Genomic DNA, 17755 nt, shown 5'->3' on the forward strand with positions numbered 1-17755 from the left:
GTAATAATATGTATATATATATTCAGACCAATATGGTATATCTTAAACTTAATGTAACACTTCAACCACCCTATCTGATAACATTTTGACCTGAGTTTATGAAGATGAAATAAATAGATTCTCTTGTAGTCCATGGAGTATCCATTATGACACATTCCTCTTACCTTTGAATTACCAGTCAAGGAAGTTGGAAGGCAACATGAATTTCACTGCATAAGCTCTAGAAAAGGTCCCTCTTCTCAACAGCCTCACAATTATGCAAATCTGTCCTTACCATTTTACAGTTAAATAAAGCTGTTAGCTTACTAGCAGGAGGGACATAATCGTAGTAAATTATTTGTGTTGTTATGTCCTCTTTTAGATTGCTAAGTATTAGATCTTCATGACACAGCTTGATGACTAATTTCCATGTTTACCCTTACATTCTTTCTTTAGAATCAGTCCTCTCCTGACCTAAGGAAAGGAATGACTACTTAACAATATCTATGTGCTTTCATTTCATTAAATTCCAGCCTTATGAGCCTCATGATTTTTATGCTTAAAATCTGATAAGTGAAATGAATTGCCTTTTGATTTCAGGGAATTAATGAAACCAAGATTTTTTAAAAATTTTCTTCCTTTTTTCATTTTTTCCCAATGACCCCATGAATCACCTCACCTTTGTCTATGTGCTTCCACTAATTCCTTCAGACAAAAGAAAAATCTCTTTCTTAAGTTTGTCTCTTGTACTCAACCTCCACTTCTTCTTCTCTTGAAAGAGACCAGCTCTAGGAAAAAAAGTTACTTTTTGGAGTCCATGAAATATGGTATAAATCAGTGTGGGTCAATGTCTACTAATTGTCCATGACTAAAGCTCCAGTTAATATCAAGCCACAGAAAATTACAAATAATTCCTTCTTTCTTTATGCACAACACAGTCATCAAATATACATTAAAGGAGAACCTCTTTCAGGAACAACAGGGTAGGGAACAAGTAGGTTCCTCTCAAGTATGAGATATATTATTTATTTAATAAAAAATACATTATTTAAATAGGATTTATGTTTTGAACATTTAAAGAGAAAGCCATTACCTCCTTTCTCCTTCCAAAATGACCTTTTCATGTGAACTCCCTTTTAGTTAAATTTTGTACTAGTTCTCTGGAGCCTAGAAGCTAAGGAATAGAAATTAAATTATCTTCCAAACAGCATTAATTAATTACCTCTTATATAGTAGGCACTGTGTTAAATACTAAGGTCATAGAAGCAAAAGAGACTGTCCTCCACGAGCTTACATGCTAATGCAATGTAAGAAATGAAGGATGATATAGGAAAATAATTAGCAATTACTCTTTAATGCTTTTACTTTTTCAAAACATTTCCCAATTATTATGCTTAATAACATTAAGCTTGTTAAGCTAGATTAGAAGAGCTAAACTATGTGATGAGATGATTAATCCCATGATCTAGAACCAGAGTTAGAATGAATATAATTGAAATTTAGGATCACCAACTGGCACCAAGCAATAACATCATCTCCAGGCCAACTAAACCAAAGGAGCCTTGATAAAAGTTTCCTGATGTAAGGAGAAACACACACACACACACACACACACACACACACACACACACACTAATTAGTTTTTGTTCCTGTGGTTGTACCATCTCTTCTTAATGGTACTTCTTCTCTTACTGTAATGTCATAGAGAAGAGAAAGTATGGTATAGTGGGAAAAATACTGGGGAAAGCAACATAACAAACACTTATTAAGTTGTTCCAGGCCTAGTGCTTGGCTCTTTTACAGACATCATATTATTTAATTTGACAATCAGTCCAACACCCTGGATTTTGAGTCAGAGCACCTGGATTTGAATCCTGGCTTTGTGACCTTTGGCAAAACATTTGTCTTCTCCAGATTTCTGTTACATTAACTGTAAAAATGAAAGAGTGAAATAGATGATATTTAAATTTCTCATCATCTCTAATTCCTTTCCATTGCATCTTATCTCTTGGTGTAAAAGCATACTTTTATTTTTTCTTTGGGAGATGAGGCAGTGAATGAGAAATGATAAGAAGGTACCACTAAAAGTTAATTAAGGTATCAGAAACATTCCAAACCTGTGATAAATCATTTACAATTTAGTTGGTGGGATAGGACTTATACATTTTTTTAGCCTAACAATGTGAAGTAGAACAGAAATGACAAATTATTGATATGCATACCCAAATCTTGCAGCATAATGGTTTGCATGCTGGTCTTAGAGTCTGGAGGACCTGAGTTCAAATCTGGATTCAGACACTTACTAGCTATGTGACTCTGGGCAAATCATTTAACCTTGGTTTTCTCAGTTTCCTTTTATAATGAGCTGGAGAAGGAAATGACAAATTATTTGGAAATATTTCCCAAGAAAACTCCAAATGAGGTCACAAAGAGTTGGGCCCAACCAGAAATGACTGAACAACAACATTTAGATCTCATCACTACCCTTAGTTACCTTCTTCTTCTCAGCTTTGCATACCATTGGTTTTTCTAGGGAGGCTAGTGTCCTTGCTCACCTATTTAGTAAAGTCTTATTGGCATATTTGTCTTATTTAATTTCAGTGGTCCCAGCATTTCCTCCTTTCTTTCTGACCTGTGATACCAAATGCACAAGGGCAACTTTGACCTATGTCCCACCCAAATTCTTCCATTCAATGAAGTGGTGCTATCTGACTTAAACTGCAACCATTGCATTTACTTATGATCTCCCAGGGACCTTTAAGGCTTTCAGAATTGAGATATACATTGTACAACTTCATAGCCACAAGTATGTCAACCATCCTGTTTTAATAATACTCCTATAGAATCATAATTAATTAGGATTTCTTTAAACTACTTTGAAGACAAAAGGCACCATGTGAGCATTCTGGATTATTGCTCATTAGTATTCCTCCTCCCATCCCTAGTCTTGGTTTTTTTTTCCTGGCTTTCCCTATTATCACTAAATTCTTTCTCAAAAACTCTTTACAAACATTAACTAATTAATGATGATTCTAGTATATAAGTACAGTGCATAAAGGGGTGCTAGAGAAAAGAGAGAGGAAATTGGTCTCATTAGTTACGCATTTCAAAATTTAAAATGCAACCAAAAAATCAGTTTGCTTAAATAGACACAAAAATAAAAAAACCTTTTAGCAGTTAAATTAGGGACTGAAGCCAACTCTCAAAAGAGGAGGTGGAATAATTCCTTGAAATTTTGAAGTCACAGCTTGATGTGTACTCCTCTAGGGCATTGAAAAAAAAAGAGAGAGGATAAAAAGAGAGAAAAAGGCAAAGAGACAGAGAAGACAATGGAAAGAATGGATCCGCCATTAACCTCAGAGAAATGGACTTCAAAGTTCTTTTTTTCTTTTCTTTGTAGGTCACTAATTTAAACTCAGCCTGTCCCAAAGGATGGGTGGACCTCTACCAAACAAGTTGGGCAGACTAGCATAATAAATAGCCAGTAGACCAGGTTTCTTGGGCTAAAAGGCCTCTGTTGCCCTTTCACCTTTCTAAAGCTTTCAAAATACAGATTTTAGTTTTCCTCAGGTGTCCTCAAGTTATGCTATTCAGTTCTGCTTTTAATATCAGAAGAAATCATTTTGTTGTCCCTTTGTGGAAAGAATATGGAAATTAACTGAAATCATGAAAGCAAACTGATCATTCTCCAGATTGGGCTGGTCCATGACAAAGAAATATTTTTTTTTTGTTCTTAATCTATCTTATGCTATAGCCTCCAAAGATCTAGTTTGGAAAGATTTTTATTACTATTCTTTATGTCACATAAATTCAGGGAATGAAAGAAGGAATCTGTGGTCAAACCTGGTTGTATCCCATCTAGATCAGAAACAGATATAGGTGAGCTGATTTAGTCCAAAGAGTCATGCTGAATCGCAAACTACTTTGCCCTCTTGGAAACACGAACTTTTCTGATTAAAATTCCAAAAGCGCTTTTGTGACTCACAATATGAGGTTTAACCTGTGAGTTTGCAGTACGTGATGTTTTCTGGATAGGCTGGCTTATCATCCTGCTTTTCCAAAAGCACAACATGGTTTATTAGAGTTTTTATTTAGGTAGTCAGAGTGCCTTGCAAAGGTCATTCCCTTTTCATTCATTCCTGCTAACACCTCTGAAGCTACTGCAACCATTTTTACTACTATGCAGCCTCATATGTTTTGATCATGGAGAAGAGCCATGAAGGAGGGTGATTTTTCAGCTCTCATATTCAGAAGCTCCATTAAGAGCATATACTTTCAGCTTAAAAGTCAACTCCCAATGAGCTTTAACTCTGCAACTGAGGTTGTATCCCCCTTGTGGACAACCATTAATCAGAGCCTTTAAATAACATCCAAACACTCCTATTTGCTAATGGGAAAATGATGCACATGGCATTCATGTATTTAAATATATACATATATACATAGATATATTTCTTTATATTTATACACACACCTATAATCTACTGTAAGCATAACATTGTACTAGAAAATATAAGGGAAAGAAAGTCAGCCTATTTTGCTCATATAAGACATTACAAGCCGCCTTTGTTGTTGTTGTTTGCTGTTTTACTTATTTGCATACATGGTCAAATATTAGATTTCTTATTCCTTGAAGGATAAAAATTGAGTCCTATACATGGTACCAAGGTGATGCATATAATCTCTACCAAATCAATCAATCAATAATTTTTTACTATATTTTTAATGTGCCAGGCACTGGAAATGCACTGGAAATGCAAATATAAAGATAGAAACAATGAAGAGACATAATACACATATACATAAATGGCAAAAGAATTAAATTGTATCAATGATGTCTGAAAGTGTTACAGAATCAAAACCTGGGTTCAAACTTCAATTCTACCACTTATGAGGAGATTTTGAGTAATTGCTTAACCCCTCTAAAACTCAGAACTTTCCTGTCTAAAGTGAAGGAACTGGATTAGATGACTGCTAAGGACCCTTTCAATCTTAACCTTTCATGATCCAGGTGTCAAAATAAGTAGTGATAAAGACAGAAAGTTAATGGGGGAAATAAAAGGAAACAAAACATTATCTAAGGGAGTGGTTTCCTGAAAGAGCTGAATATTAAACTTGGCCTTAAAGGATGAGTTGAAAAGACAGATTCAAGGCCAATTAGATTAGAACTCCATGATGTAATGTAATGTACATGCTATGGATTTTTAAAACAAAAGTAGGCAGTTGGTAATTCCATCCTTATATCAAGGCCAAGGTTGTAAGTTCAATCAGTAGGTAGGCCAGCTAGCTTCCCTCTCTAGAGCTAGATTCAACATACCTCAAAGTGACAAATAACTTTAAACTTCATTTTGAGTCTCCAAAAGATATCCAAAAACACAACATGGCCAATTCAGTGTTTCACTCATTGTTACTGGGAAAAAATCTAGATAGGAATTAATATTCCTTATAGAAGCATCATCTGCATACATGAAAGTAAGAATTCTTTTAATTTTTATAGAAGCCCATCAGAATATCCATATAGTGGTAATAAAATTTAACCAGATCAGTTCAAAAATTAACTAAATCATAGTGATTTAATTAGCCTGAAGGAATTATAGGTGAAGCTATTTTGTGTGAAAATATAATAACGAGAAGGTTGAGATTCAGAGGCACTGTCACTGGCAGGTTTTAGACACAGAAATTATTATACGAAGGTTAGCTATATAGTGTGGAAGGACTAATAAATGAGTCTTATAGTTATAATCATTAATATATGAATGTGAATATATTTATATACGTATCTGTAGGTATATACCTTCCTTACTAGGAAAAACAGTGAAATAACTAGTAATAGCAAAATTGGTGTAATCTCCCTCATAGGCAGAGATGCTTATATCACTAGCGAGTCCCTACCTGCATGCCATCAGTGGATCCCAGAATCAAAGAGTTGTAATAGAATTCAGAGGCCATCCTATCCAGATCAAACCTAACGAAAGAAATACCTTCTTTACAATAAGCCCAAAAGGCATTATTTAGTCTCTATTTTGAAAACCTTCATCAACCAAGTACTAGCACCTTCACTATCAGATGTTATGGGACTTGCAGAGGGACATCATATTAACAAATGACTCATTTATTAAGCACTAATGAATCCCACTCCATTTTTTGAGAATCCAAATTATTAAGAAGTTCTTTTTTCTATTGAACTGAAATCTGCTTCCCTCAAGTTTTCTGCCATCACTCCTCCTAGTTTTGCTTTCTGTAGTCACACAAAATAAGTTTGATCTGTCTTCCACATGAGAGTCCCTCAACTATTCAAAGACAACTGGCATTTCCTCCTTTAGTTTTTGAACTATTCATTCAGTAGTGAAGACAAATTTACACTGAGACAATTTATACTCTCTACTCAAGTTCCCCTTGAGATCAATACTATGTATTGTAATTGACCTTGATATATCCACATGACCTGTAATTTCATACATATAGGTATAGCCTAAGCCAAATATTTGAATGCAATGGAACCAGATTAAAAAGTAATTGGGAAATGTTTAAAAATTAAAATATAATGCAAGATAGATAATGTTAATCTGTGGTGTTCTAAGTCAAAATATATCATCCTCAAAGACCCATTATTACTTAAATATGATATCAATGATGTAGGGAAGCCCCACTGAGGAAATTCTCTCTAATAATTCAGTTTGGCACTTATCCAACACAGTTGCCTGGGACATTGAGAAGTTTAATGATTTGCCAAGAGTCACATACCCACTATGAGTCAGAGGCAAAACTTACTTGGTCTTAGGTCTTCCCTGACTCTGAAGTAAGCCCTCCATTGACTATGCTACAACTGCCTCCTAAATGATCAAGTTTAGAAGAGTAAAACTTTTTAGTCTTCAAGATAAAAATTCTTTGCACACACATATACACATCCACACACACACAAAGTTGGATAATGGTATTTAGAGTAGTCTATGTTTCTATCTTACCCCAGGCTCTAATTTAATGTATGTCTAATTATTGTTTATTAAATAATGAAGTTTCAGCAGTCACAATACAACTACTCAGTACATCTTTTTGATTAAAAAGATCACCAATGTTCATCAGTCTCTATCTACTATGTTCATTTTAAAACCCAAACATAATATGAGAAAATGATTTTAATAAAATTTTTCTCTTGTGAAATGAAAAATGAAACAGCTATGTTGATGAAATATTAATCCCAAAAGTGATACACAAGAGCTAGTGATTAGTGACCAACCACTAGTCTTTTTTCTTTAATGAAGAAAGAGAGGAGACATTCTAAGGAATGGCTGGCTACCAGCAGAATTAACTTAAGGGAATTCAATTTAACTCCATTCTACTATCTCTTAGTCTCACTTATAACAGGGATACTATGAATGAATGAATGATGAATGAATAAATGATGAACAAATGGATGGATGGGTGGATGGATAGAGGATTTAGTAATCACTTATTTTGGACAAAACCTTGTGCTTAATGTTGGGGAAGTAAATAGAAAAGTGAGACTGTCCTTGCTTTCCAGAAGCTCATGTTTTAATGGAGCTTAATATATATTGTGTAAAAACCTATTTGGGAGATTCTAAATCTCATACCAAAGTTTCACCAGTGCTAGAATTCAATTTACTTGTAAAATATGTATTAAATACTTAGTCCATGCAAGGCATTTTTGCTAGGTACTAGGAAAGGTTCCTAGCTTCAAGGGATTAGCAAAAGTAGGGGAGATAGGACATGTTACTCAAACAACTATAATCCAAAAAAAGATAAAATAATGATGGTATAAAGTTGAATTTAGGAACAGAGGTCCTGAGAAAGCCTCTCTTCATCTCTAGACCTCAGTTTTCGCATCCATGAAATAAGGAAGTCCTATTAGATTACTTCTAAGAACCCTTATATCTGCCAATACATGAGCCCGTCAATGGAAAGCAGCAAAAGCTGAGTAAAATGAAAATGCCTTGGATGAGGAGTTTACCACCATCGGAGGAATCTGGAGGTAGTTTCATAAGCTATGTGGGATTTGATCAATTCTAAGATCAGCCACTCAAGTAACTACAAGCCTCTGCTACTCCTCTGGTTTGTGCAATTTTGTACTTAAATACTTGAATGGATTTGTGACCTCAATTGTGTAGATAAAAAATGGATCTTTTTTGAAAGGAAAACGGCGTGTATATGTGTATATATGTATGCGTGGATGAGGTTGCATATGAATTAGTTTTTGTTTTTTTTTCTGTGTGTGTGTGTGTACTTTTGTGAGTTTCTGATTTAGAATGCATCCGGAATCATCTCCTTATGAATAAATGTTTTAGCTTTGTCTTTTGGTTCTAAAATAGCAGGATTGGTATTGCCCCTTCAGCCTGGCTAAATACCATACCATGCTGGCTTGTTTTTGATTATTGCTTTTGACTAGACCAGTGATGGGCAAACTTTTTAAAGAGGAAGCCAAAGGAAAGGAAATGCTCATCTGTGAGTCTGTTTCTAAGGCAGCTCTTTCAAAGTTTCATTGTGTTGTCTCCTACTCATTGTATTCATCAGATTAGGAATAATGTTGCGTGGCCTGATAGAACATTTCTGGGGGCCACATCTGGACCATGGCCCATCACTGGACTAGACTCATTAGTGTTAGGAAGTCCCAGTGAAGAAGCTCCCTCTTCCAATAAATATCAGCATCTGCTCAACAAAGTATTTATCTTATTGCAAGTAGTTTTACCTTTTTTTTAAAGGGTGGATGTGAACTCCTTCTCAGAATAATGTTTTTAAATAATTGAAGGAAATACTAAATTTCAGTTAAAATGAAATGAAAGTTGTCTTTTTTACCCATCTTAAGTCACAAATCCTGAAATCTACCACAGGCTACTTGGTGTCCATGGACCCCAGGTTAAGAGCCCTCATCTTGGAGAATTTCCTGGGCTCACTAACAGGTTAAGTAACTTGTTCAAGGTAGTCAGCATGCGTCAGAAACAGCCACACATAATGGATTAAGAGAGAGTTTGTAGCTTGTTTGTACCTAATTGTTTTGAATATTGTCTCTCCCAAGTAGATCGGGAACTCTTGAGGGTAGGAACTGGGGTTTTGTTATTGCTGTTTATTTGGCTTTTAAAAATATTTCTTGTTATCTCCAGTGCTTAAAATAGTACCTGGCACATGCTAGTTACTCAATAAATGCTTGTTGATTTGGTTTGACTTGAAAACACATCTTGATTGCCTTGGAAAACAGGAAGAGAACTATTAAGGAAAATAAGTTAGTACCAGGAACAGAGAGAACTGACCACCTCATAAAGGCTACAAATGAAGGTGGTTGTCTTCAAAACCTGATACACCAATTTTCCCAGGGACTGTACCCTGGACAACACTATGTTCAGCATTTGTATGAGACCTTTGTCAACATGGATTTCTGGATGACTCAGTTTACCCTGACTTTTAAGAAACCTCATGGGGCAGCTAGGTAGCTCAGTGGATTGAGAGTCAGGCCTAGAGACAGGAGGTCCTGGGTTCAAATCTGGCCTTGGACACTTCCCGGCTGTGTGACTCTGGGCAAGTCACTTGACCCCCATTGCCCACCCTTACCACTCTCCCACCAAGGAGCCAATACACAGAAGTTAAGGGTTTAAAAAAAAGAAACCTCAGTACTAAGTACTATTTTGATTAGAATGTTGAGCACCTTTTTGTTTTAGAGGCTTCACTATTGGTTGAAAGTTTCCTCTCAGGAAGCCCAGCTCCTTTGTCTTTAATTTCTTAGAGCTGACTGTTCTCTAATGCCATAGCTGCTGAATGTAGGAGGTCTACACACCTGTTTGTGATCAATCTTTGTAAGCTTCCCAAAAGAGTACAAGAGACTCTCAGGTTCAGTATCTCTTTGGAGTTGGCACTAAGAGCTGTGTCTTCTCCCAGGGATATGGTTCCCAGAGTCTCAGAGACTTTGGTTCTGTATGGAATTTGTTTATGGCTCTGTGTGGTGCCCAGATGAATGAACCTATCCCTTATTTGATTAAAGAGTGGGTTTTCTAACCACTTGGAAGTTCTGTATTTATTTTCAAGTTTATCACCTTCAAGCAAAGTGGAATGCCCATTTGCAAGGTTTGATTCCTAGAGTGGAGCTGGTTTAGTTGGGCATTCCTTTCTACTAAGATATACTTTGTGATTCTATGAACTTTACAGAATTTCTGAGAGTATTCTAGCCTTTCATTGGTGTATTTGTTCTCATCAAATCCAGCAAAGTAATTGGTAGAAGACAGGCATGTACTAAGGTGCCAATCTCTATTTAACTTTTACATCACTCTAATGATAAATGTAGTCAGGTGACATTATCCTTCTCCACCCCGTCCCCATTTGTTTGTCTGTTTATCTTATTTCTGATGACTTAGCTATAGGCTGTGTGTCTCAGAGTTTTCTGTTAGCTGTTTGTCAGACAAAGGCTGCACTCCCTTGTTTCTTTTGTGTTCCATTTCATCTTGTGGGCTCTAGCCCCAGTCCAGAAGAAATCTATTTAAAAAAAAAAGGTTACCACAGACTTCCCCTAAGGACAGAATATATATATATATATATTAAAAAAAACTGTAGTAGAGCCCAGAACAGATGCTACTTATTAAAATCAGCAGGTAAGGAAAACCATGGGGAAAAACCTTCTAGGCAACAAGTCACTAAAGCCCGTGGAACATGGCTGTGTGCATTCTAGTCATTAGGAAGCTACACTGAGAGGGAACTGAGAGCAAATATGGGCCATGTGGACATAGGAAATGCCACGAGGATAGTATAAAACCACTGGCACCTGAATGCCAATTCCCCAGGAAGGAACTTTTGCATCAGGGAGAGAAGAGCAGTGTACAGGAAGGAGAAGGGGAGATTAGGCATTTCGACCTAACTCTAATGCTCACAACGTTGAGGCTTTACAATGCCATTAACAATAGGTTATGGAGATTGCTCTATATGTGATCTTTTTTGAAGGGGACAGACCCATTCAATCAGTATGTTCCTAGTGCCTGTCACAAGGTAGTAGGTGCTAAGGTGGGGTGAAGGATACACAGGGTTCCTGCCCTTGGGCAAATTAATAACTTCAGTGAAGGAGACAAAATGAATACATTAAACAAAGTATGATAATCAATGTATGTATATTTATTAATCTCCTTCTAGGTTCTGGCCACTCTGCAAGATCCATGGGATACAAAGAAATTAAGTCATTCCTGCTATGATGAACTTCTAGTCCAATGGAGGAGATTACAGATACACATAAAAGCATTCACAGAATTAATATACACCAGGTATATATTAGGTGCTTTCATGGATAAAGAGCTAGGCTTGGAGTTGGAAGGACCTAGGTTCAAATCTAACCTCAGATACTTCCTAGGTATGACCCTGGGCAAGTCACTTATCCCTCATCTCTCTAGCTCTTAACCTTCTTCTGACTTAGAACCCATGTACAGCATATAAGAATTAAAAAAACAATTAATATTCACTAAAGAAATACAACATAACTAAATGTCAGTTTGTTAGGAGTTTTTCCTTTATTGTTTGAAATTAGGAAAACATTGATATTGTATAGGAAAAAAAGATACAGGAAAAGAAAGATACAGAGGCAGACACACAGAAAGACAGAGATAGAGAGACAGAGATAGAGACAGAGAGACAAAGACAGATGGACATTAAAAGGCTTCTTCAAGAAGGTGGAGTTTGGACTGAATTTTGAAGGAATCGAGGAATTCTATGAAGCACAGGAGAAAATAGAATATATTATACTCTTGATAATCACCCAAATGTGGAATTTTAGGGTTCAGAAGAGACTTTAAGTTCACCTACCTAACCTCTCCATTATATCAATGAGGAAGCTGAGGTCCAAAGAAAAGAAATTACTTTCCCAAGGTCACAGAATTAGGACCAAGGTCAAATAGTTACTAGTATCCTTGCCATTTCAAAGTTACGTTTGTAAATTTAGTGTCAGGGTGAAAAATCACAAAGATTGGCACATATTAGTATACTTTTAGAAGGTGTTACAACACTAAGCTTTTGCTATTTCCTGCCAGCTATACCATTACTATCTCTATCTTGCAGGAAGTGACATCATCCCCCCATTCTGTAACTAAAAGTCAGGGAAGGAGAGATGTAGGAGTAGAAAGAAGGAGAGAAAGAGGAAGGGGGGAGGAGAAGAGAGAAGGAGAGACAGGAGAGAAATGAGAGAGACCAAGAACAACACAAAGAAATAGAAACAGAGACAGACAGACAGAGATCAAAGCAGAACCAACCATACAGAGAAGGAGAAACAGAGACAGAGAGAGTTTAAGTACTTAATGTTCCAGGCACTTTACTAAGTACCTGAAATATAAGTACAAGGAAAAGAAAGACATCTCTGCCCTCAAGGAGCTTATATTCTAATGGAAAAAGATAGTACAGAAAGAGGAGCTTAAAAGGGGAAGGTAGTTAACAAGGGAGACCCTGAGGAAGGAATCCATGACAGGAGGGAGCCAAGGTTGAAAATTCCAGAGTCTCTGGAACAGCAAGGGAAGAGAAGACAAGAAAAGCCTCCTGCATTAACCCAACAGTCACTTCCATTGCCAGTTGAGGAGGGAAATCTGCCTCCCAGGTAATTCCCTAGTGATTGCAGTCTTAGCCTTTTTTTTTTAATCTCCAGGCATCAGCAATATCAAACCCAGCCAGCTGTTAGAGTATAAGAAACTGCTACACTGTGAGGAATTTGGGGAAGCATATTAGTGAACAGCCTTGTCTCTTCCTCCAGCAGTATTTGAAATATCCATTCGAAAGATTTATTGCTTAGGGTTCAGCATTGACCTCTTCTTACCAAGATGCTTTAAAATATGTAAGATGCAAATATCTAATAGCCTGCATGACTATGGTAGAGGACAAAGAGTTGATCTCTGAGATTCAAATCTCAAGTCCCAACTTTGACACATACTAGCTTTGTGACCCCAGGAATGTTTCTTACCTTCTCAATGTCCTCAAGATTAAGAATTGTTGCCAATCTACATCAGGAATTCTCTCCAACAAGGAATAATGAAAAAGCCAGGTCTGTTACATTGCCACCACTCCTGCCCCCCCACACACACACACCGAAGAAAAACAAAGATTTAGAGATCCATTATTAAAACTTATATTGTTAAGTATTAAAATGTGTTTTACATATTTTATCTCATTTGATCCTCAGGTTAATATTATTGCCTGAATTTTATCAAAGCATAAACTGAGAGTTAAAGAAGCTTCCTCATTGCCATACCACTAGGAAGATTCAGGGATATGATTTAATGCTAAATCCTGCCTGCCTAGAATTCCAGCCATCTTCCCATTTTTCACAATGACAATGCTTCTTTTCCACAATTATGTTGCTAACACATTGTCACTAATATCTGAATTGGTTTATCAGATGTTTTCTTCAAAGACAGAAAGAAAAGCACAAAATCCTTGATTGCCTGGAGTTGTTTGAGAGACCCTGAAAGGAAGGATAAGAACAAAAGAAATGGGAGCCCGGGAGTATAGAACTCAAGCATCACAAACCTCAATATATTCTTAAACCTCTCCCTTACCAGAGAGGATCAAATGCAAGGAAAAATAAAAAAAATAAAAAAACAAAACACTTTTGCTTCCTCAGGAAAGATATAGATTCAATGCAAAGACCTTACTGAAGAAATCCTGAGAATCAGGAAGTAGATCCTGAGGCAGATGGTGCCAAGTTACTCCCTATAGAACTTAAAGGTGAGGATAGCAGGCTATATCATTCTGACATAACTTAAACTTAATGCTGCCCAGAGGCAGAGAAATAAACCCAAAGTGAACCAAAGTCCCTTCCCATCCTGTGATTTTGTCATTTTGGTCCTTTCTTCTTTGTTTATATTGGGGAAAAGAACACCATTGACTTGCTTTAATTTGATTAGAGAAAATTGAAAATACTGAACATTGGTTAGTAAATAATGTAACTGGGCACCAATGAGCTGTACTGTTCGAATGTATTATAACACAACTGTAGCCAAACAGGAAATGTCCAAATCCTTCATATTAGTGAAGAATGATGGAATGAAAGAAGAAATGTTTTTTATCCACAAGGATGAGGACTATCCTTTTTCTCCTGCATATAATCAATCATAGGATGCAGTGCTATAAGGAACCTTGCAGGATGCCTAGCCCAAATCTCTGATTTTATAAAGAAACTAAGACCATTTCATATCAGGTCATTTTTCCCGAGATTACACAGGTAGAAGGTAGCAAATGCAAGACATAAAGCTAGATTTTAGACATGAAATTTCATGTCCTTTTCACTATTCTATGCATTTGGCATGCTAACCGTCCTCTTTTATTACTGATTGCTGGAAATCAGTAGGCGGTTAGATTGCATTACTTCAACCAGTGCCACGATATAATTGACACTTTAATGGCATCAGCACATGGAGATGTGGCATAAAGATTTCCTAATGGCTGGACCTGCCTTAGGGCAACCTGATAGTGACTTATGCATTCAGTGACAGCCTTTAAGACTCAGAAATTGTAGGAGTTTCCATCATCATCAGGTTAAACAGAATCATAGTTCAGTTTTCCAAATTATACATCAGAAGCCCTAAGAAATCCACTAACATCTTCCTTCTGCTCTCATCCCTACATCCATCTTGCAGTATCCACTTACCTAAAGCCTCACTCTACTTTGGAAGCATAATTAATAGAGAGAAAGAGGGCCCTTATTCATTGTAACTGGGCAAGCATGTGTGGTTTATCAGGCCTGAAATCTGAATGCATCATAAAGCAGGTTTGATCTTGACTTATGGTTGTTTGCAGCTAGAATTCTGGGGAGTGGAATGGTTACCACATACCAGAGACTTGGCAGTTTTAAAGCAGATACCCAGATTTGTGTCCAGCATTAGCTGTCTCCAGGGGACAGTCCCCAGCACTTTCCCAAATGAGCAGCTGTAAGTTGCTTTCAGGAGATTTGGTGAAGGATGACGGGGTGACCTTAGAGCAGCATTTAACCTATTTCAGACAGTGGTCTCTAAAGACCAGAGATGCTCAATCCTGGCATAACACCCACTGTCCTTCCAGTAGCATCTTCCCTCCCCAAATAACCTACATAATTCATTCCACTCTAACTTGGGGGAGAATATGAATATATGTTACCTTTTTGAATAAAGCCAAGGTGATAAAAATGATCTGACAGTCAGTTAGTCAAAACAACAGCCCAAGGGAAAGTGATTACACTTTCTGGTAGGCTTCAATGTCAGAGAATAAAAAAGCCTGCTCCATACCCTTCACCTTAGCAAAGTCCTGCTCTCAGGAGTTGTCCTGGAATACTGGCAGTTATGCTAATTGAGTAAAATCTCTGTAAGATTCCAGCAAATAGAAAATTGTGCTATTTGGGCACAGGACAAGGCTATCTGCCAATCTATCCATTGCCTGAGAATCCCTTATTCAGTGTTTAACACATAGTAAGAACATAATAAATACTAGTTGACTGACTAGTCCAAGGACTCATCACTAAAAGCTTGGAAACCAAAGGATAAATGATCCTTATCACAACAAATCATCAATACTATCTTATGAAGTTGGGTTTTGCTTTGCTAGAAAAAGTTCCTTGTAGGAAAAAAACAAAGCACTGGTATGTGGGCATCCTTAATTTTTTTTAAAACCTTTATTTTGTTTAGGTTTATCTCTATTCTAGTGCTTAGCACAATGCTTGTCATATAGTAAATATTTAGTGTTTATTCATGATGCTGATATGTTGTTTTTGTGTCTGTCCCAAATCCCACTGGTAAAGAATTATCTCTCTATTGGTAGAAAGACAGGCCTAGCTTTCAAGAAGGGAAAGCTTCAGTTCTTCAAGCAGAGGTCCCTTTCAGGACTCTCCAAGTGAGAATGTAGCTTAGAGTTGGCATTCATCTTCAAGAGAGAAGATGGAGGAAGTCAATCCTATTTCTGGTTCTAAAAGAAAAGACTCTGGGAAGAACGAGTATGATTGAAAAGGACAGTCTCCATCATGTCCCTGTCCTCAGCTCATTACTCAGGAACTTCAGGGAGTTTCCCCTTGTCTACCCCCTTTTCTCTTGGTTGGGTTGAGTTATCTCAGCTCCTTCTCTCGGTATTGTTTAGTACACATTGCCCTATGAATCCCTTCTCTGGTTTCTGTTTTACTATGACTTGGATAGATGAATTTCTTTGCTGTTTGCTAGGTGGGTTCATTGTGGAACTGGTATATGTTAGTAAGTGGTTAAGCTTTGGATATAGGGGTCTCCCCTCCCCAAATTATAAAGTGATCAAATGTTGTATGGAATACGATCATATTCCATAAACTAACACTATTTAGGAGAGCAGAAAGAAATACTTCTACCTCAATACCCACCCCCCTGAGGAGAGCAGAATGGCAACCTCCAATCCCAACCTCCTTTTCCTCTCTGGACAGGAATTAAAGAATCCTTTGGAGAAAGGTGAAGGGAGAAAAGGCTAGAGATGACTCCTTTGCCCCACTTTGAGTCACCAGTAAGACAGTGTCTTTACCAAGCATGAAGCCTCCCTACACAGGCAGGGCCCACTCCATATTCCTTCAATGATGAGAAATACTATGTGGTTTTAGAAGGAAGTAGAGATGGTTATAGTATGGGGGTTAACTGTTCTGAAAGTCAGGAAGACCTGAGTTCAAGTCCTGCCTTTTAGAAATACTCAGTGTTTGACTCTAGGTGACTTCTTAGTGCCCAGGGCTCTTCCCTAAGATAATAAGTTGTAAAGAAGGTGTGGGTTTATATGGGTAAAACAGAGTTCCTCACTGTGAGTTCTCACCACACTATAGGAATACATATCCAGCCTAAAAATAATAACAAAATAAAACAAATATAGTCTTTTAAAGCAGATTTCCCAGTCCTTTCAACCCACAAAAATAAAGATGTATGTTATTCTGCCAGAAGAGAGCCCATACCTCATCATTCTGGGCTCTGAGACTCTGTCTGCCAGACTGCAGAGCACAGAAAAGAGGGAATCAGTCAGACATGGAAGACAACGGTTAGATACTATTTCTAAGAAAACCACTTGTGTAATAATACTGACGTTGACACAGTTTGAGAAAGCACCTTCCATTATCTCATTTGTTGCTAAAATAACCCTGGAGGGAGGTCCCAACGATATCTCTGCTTCATAGCCAAAGTATGATAGGATCATAGATTGAGAGCTGGAAAGGGCTGGATGTCTGTCTAGCCATCCTATTCATTTTAGAAGCTGAGGAAACAGAAGTAATGAAAAGTTCAGTAATTTGCTCAGGGTCACATAGTTAGCAAGTGCCAGAGGTAGGATATGAATTCAAATATTCCTAACTCCACATGAAGCAATATACCCACTATGTCCCTTTGGGCCCACTGTGCCCCTTTATTCTGAGCCTCAGGGACCTTAGATGACAAGTCCATGGTGACACTTAACTAAGGTTTGGAGGTAAGAATCAAACCTTTAGTCCAGCATGTTTTTTTCAGACACATCCAACTCTTTTTGACTCCTTTTGAGGTTGTCTTGGAAGATACTAGAATGGTTTTTTACTTCTCCATTTACTTCTCCAGCTCATTTTACAGATGAGGAAATTGAGGCAAACAGGGTTAAAGTGGATTGCCTAGAGTCACATAGCTAGTATATGTCTAAAGCCAGATGTAAACTCATCTTCCTGTCTCTAGGCTTGGCACTTTATCCACTGTGTCATCTACTTATCTTCTAAGCATTAAATCTTGAGACTTGAAAATACTGCTCAATTTAAATTAAAATTAATACAAAGCTTTTACAAAGAATTTAATAAATATCTAGGTAATGGATAACATATTTAATA

Source organism: Gracilinanus agilis, chromosome 1, assembly GCF_016433145.1.
Source record: "Gracilinanus agilis isolate LMUSP501 chromosome 1, AgileGrace, whole genome shotgun sequence".
NCBI classification, from domain to species: domain Eukaryota; kingdom Metazoa; phylum Chordata; class Mammalia; order Didelphimorphia; family Didelphidae; genus Gracilinanus; species Gracilinanus agilis.